A 4648-nucleotide genomic window follows, 5' to 3' on the forward strand; every position below is an offset into this window, starting at 1 on the left:
CCTTGTCACATCACGTCAACCTTGACCACCTGGCTAAGGGGGTGTTTGTCAGCTTTCTTCATGATAAAGTTATTCTTTTTTTTCCTCTTTCCATACTGTACTCTTTGAAAGGAAGTCATATTCCTAACCCACACTTGAGTAAGGCATTATGATTGAGCTATTTTTTAAACATCAGCTTTATGGAGACACAATGCACATGTTATAAATGCACCTATTTAAAGTGTGCAATTCTGTGGCTTTCAGTATATTCAGAACTTGCAAGCATCACCTCAATCTATTTTAAAACATTTTCATCACCCCAAAAAGAAACCCCATACCCATTAACAGTCATTCCCCTTTTCCCTCCCCTCCTTGCCTCCCCCAGTCCATGGCTACCATGAATCTACTTTCTGTCTCTACAGATTTGCCTATTCTGGACATTTCACACAAAAGGAATCATGCAGTATGTGGTGTTTGGTGACTGGCTTCTCTCACTTAGCATAAAGTTTTTGAGGCTCATCCATGTTCTAATATGTTTTAGTATTTCATTCTTTTTTATTGCTGGATAATATTTTATTGTACGGATAGGCCGCATTTTGTTTACTGAGACATCCATTGCTGGACATTTGGGTTGCGTCCATTTTTTGGCTTCTATGAATAAGATTGGTATGCACATTCAGGTACAAGTTTTTACATGGACGTGTTTTCATTTATCTTGGCTAAACACCTAGAAGTGGAATTGTTGGATATACTTGAGTTATTATTAAAAATAATAAAAAATGGCCGGGCGTGGTGGCTCACGCCTGTAACCTCAGCACTTTGGGAGGCTGAGGTGGGTGGATCACTTGAGGCCAGGAGCTCAAGAACAGCCTGGCCAACATGGTGAAACCCTGTCTCTACTAAAAATACAAAAATAATTAGCCAGTTGTGGTGGCAGGCACCTGCAATCCCAGCCACTCAGGAGACTGAGGCAGGAAAATAGCTTGAACCCAGGAGGCGGAGGCTGCAGTAAGCTGAGTTCGCACCATTGCACCTCCAGCCTGGGCAAAGAGAGTGAAACTCTCTGTCAAAAAACCAAAAATCAAAAACGAAAACATAGCTGACTAGGCTGTGGGCTGTCCCTGCTTCAGTTCTCCATACTGGCTAGGAAAATTTAGCTGATTGTCCTATAAAATCAGAAAAGGCCCCTCTAATCTGTGGGCAAGTACCCAAATTGCAAGAATGTTGACTAAGATGAAAGAAAACAGCTTCTAAAAGCCTGTCTACATATCCCATCCTATAAACCTAAGGTGAATAACATAGCTTATCTGTACTGAAAAAAATACAGATCCCATATATTACTAGTTTCTGTTAAAAAGTTATGATAGGAAAGTTGTCTGTCCTAAGTCTAGATGTTCTTCAAGGCGCACAAAGAGTAAGTTGTTTGTGCCACATTTTCTTTATCCATTCCTCCATAGACAGATACTCAGGTCAGTCTTGGCTCCATATCTCAGCTATTATGAATAATGCTGCAATGAACATGAGAGTACAGACAGGACTTCAACCTACTAATTTCATTCCTGTTATATATGTACCCAGCAGTGGGAATGCTGGATCATAAGGCAGTTCCATTTTTAATTTTTAAAGGAATCTTAATACTATTTTCCATAATGGGTATACCAATTTACATTCCACCAACAGTGTACAACGGTTCCCTTTTCTCCACCCCTTTGCCAATACTTGTTATCTCTCGTCTTTGTGATAATAGCCAGCCTCACAGATGTGGTACATACATACAATGGAAAGTTATTCAGCCATAAAAAGCAAGGAAATCCTGCCATTTGGAACAACATGGATGAACCTGGAGGACATTATAATGAGTGAAATCAGCCAGGCACAGAAAGACACATATTGTATGATCTCATTTATACATTGATATGGTTTGGATTTGTGTCCCTGCCCAAATCTCATGTTGAATTGTAATCCCCAGTGTTGGGGGAGGGGCTGGCAGGAGATGATTGATCATGGGGGCGGATTTCCCCCTTGCTGTTCTCGTGATAGTGAGTGCGTTCTCATGAGATCTGGTTGCTTAAAAGTGCGTAGTACTGGTCTGCAGAATCTGCACCAACCAGCACCATGCCCATGACACTGGGGTACGGGGACATCCGCGGGCTGGCACACGTCATCCGCCTGCTCTTGGAATATACAGACTCAAGTTATGAGGAAAAGAAGTACACGATGGGGGACTCTCCTAACTACGACAGAAGCCAGTAGCTGAATGAAAAATTCCAGCTGGGCCTGGACTTTCCCAATCTGCCCTACTTGTTTGATGGGGCTCACAAGATCACCCAGAGCAATGCCATCCTGTGCCACATTGCCCGCAAGCACAACCTGTGAGGGGAGACAGAAGAGGAGAAGATTCGTGTGGACATTTCGGAGAACCAGACCATGGACAACCTGGTGCAGCTGGCCATGATTTGCTACGTCCCAGAATTTGAGAAATTGAAGCCAAAGTACTTGGAGGAACTCCCTGAAAAGCTAACGCTCTACTTGCAGTTTCTGGGGAAGCGGCCATAGTTTGCAGGAGACAAGATCACCTTTGTGGACTTCCTCGCCTATGACATCCTTGACCTGAACTGTATATTTCAGCCCAGCTGCCTGGATGTCTTCCCAAACCTGAAGGGCTTCATCTCCCGATTTGAGGGTTTGAAGAAGATCTCTGCCTACATGAAGTCCAGCCAATGCCTCCAAGGTCCTTTGTTTGGGAAGTCAGCTACGTGGAACAGCAAACGCCCCCCTACCCCGCCGCCATGGTGCCAGAAGATGGGAGGGAGGAGCCGACCCTGCTGCCTGAGAGCCTAGAGAACACTGGCGAACAGCCCGACTCCCTGGACCAGGCTTCTTCCTTTTTCCTTCTTTCCACTCTCTTCTTTTCCCCCAGGCCTCACTGGCTTCCTTTCTTCTAACATGACCCCTCCTGCATCGAGGCTCTTTAAAGCTTCAGCTCCCACTATCTTCCATCAAAGTCCCCCTCCTAACATCTCCCTTTTTCTGCACTAACACCAACCTGACTGCTTTTCCTATCAGTGCTTGTTTCTTCTTTGAAAAGCTGGACTGATCCCTGAGCTCCCCAGCACTGTTCTCAGAGACCATCTGCATGCCCTGCTCCCTTTGCTGGGTCCCTACCACAGCCCTGTGTGATACCCAGTAAAGCCTGAACCATGAAAAAAAAAAGTATGTAGTACCTCCCCCTTCACTCTCTTCCTCCTGCTCTGGCCATGTGAAGATGTGCTGTTTCCTCTTCACCTTCTGCCATGATTTTAAGGTTTTTAATGCCTCCCCAGCCGTGCTTCCTGTAGAGCAAGCTTGTCCAACCCATGGCCCACAGGCTGCATGTGACCCAGAATGGCTTTGAATGTGGCCCAACACAAATTCGTAAACTTTCTTAAAATACTATGAGATTTTGAACTCAAGATGGATCAAGGACTTAAATCTAAGACATAAAACTATAAAAACTCTAAGAGATAACATCGGAAAAACTCTGTTAGACATTGGCTTAGGCAAAGACTTCATAACCAAGAACCCAAAAGCAAATGCAACAAAACAAAGAAAATAGATGGAACTTAATTATACTAAAAAGCTTCTGCACAGCAAAATAAACAATCAGCAGAGTAAACAGACAACCCACAGAGTGGGAGAAAATCTTTGCAATCTATACATCTGATAAAGAACTAATATCCAGAATCTACAAGGAACTCAAACATATCAGCAAGAAAAGAAAAAAAATCTCATCAAAAAGTGGGCTAGGCTGGGCGCGGTGGCTCGTGCCTGTAATCCCAGCGTTTGGAGGCGGGTGGATCTCAAGGTCAGGAGATAGAGACCATCCCGGCTAACACGGTGAAACCCCATCTCTACTAAAAATACAAAAAATTAGCCAGGCATGGTGGCACATGCCTGTAGTCCCAGCTACTCGGGAGGCTGAGGCAGGAGAATCGCTTGAACCCAGGAGGTGGAGGTTGCAGTGAGCTGAGATCACACCACTGCACTCCAGCCTGGGCAACAGAGCGAGACTCTGTCTCAAGAAAAAAAAAAAAAAAGTGGGCTAAGGACACGAATAGACAATTCTCAAAAGAAGATATACAAATGGCCAACAAACATGAAAAATTGCTCAGTATCACTAATGATCAGGGAAATGCAAATAAAACCCACAATGTGATACCACCTTACTCCAGCAAGAACAAGTGGATAAAGAAATGGTATACACACACACACACACACACACACACACACACACACACACCATGGACTACTACTCAGCCTTAAAAAGGAATGAAATAATGGCATTTGCAGTAACCTGGATGGAATTGGAAACCATTATTCTAAGTAAAGTAACTCAGGAATGGAAAAACAAACATCCTTTGTTCTCACTCACAAGTGAGAGCTAAGCTATGAGGATGCAAAAGCATAAGAATGATACAGTGGACTTTGGGGACTTGGGAGAAAGGGCGCACGGGATAAAAGACTACACATTGGGTACAGTGTACACTGCTCAGGTGATGGGTGCACCAAAATCTCAGAAATCACCACTGAAGAACGTATTCATGTAACCAAACACCATGCTATAAAGCCTTATATACTGAATTGAGGAGTTTGAACTTTATTCTCAGAGCTAGGAAACTACGCACATAAT

The 4648-nt window shown here is 43.9% G+C and overlaps 1 pseudogene; it reads left to right on the forward strand.

Moving 5' to 3' along the window:
• Nucleotides 1-2094: 2094 nt before the first annotated feature.
• LOC108544126 (glutathione S-transferase Mu 5 pseudogene) lies at nucleotides 2095-2820 on the forward strand (annotated as a pseudogene).
• The last annotated feature ends 1828 nt before the right edge of the window (nucleotides 2821-4648 follow it).

The sequence above is a fragment of the Rhinopithecus bieti genome, unplaced genomic scaffold (genome assembly GCF_001698545.2).
Source record: "Rhinopithecus bieti isolate Rb0 unplaced genomic scaffold, ASM169854v2 scaffold_26308, whole genome shotgun sequence".
NCBI lineage: Eukaryota > Metazoa > Chordata > Mammalia > Primates > Cercopithecidae > Rhinopithecus > Rhinopithecus bieti.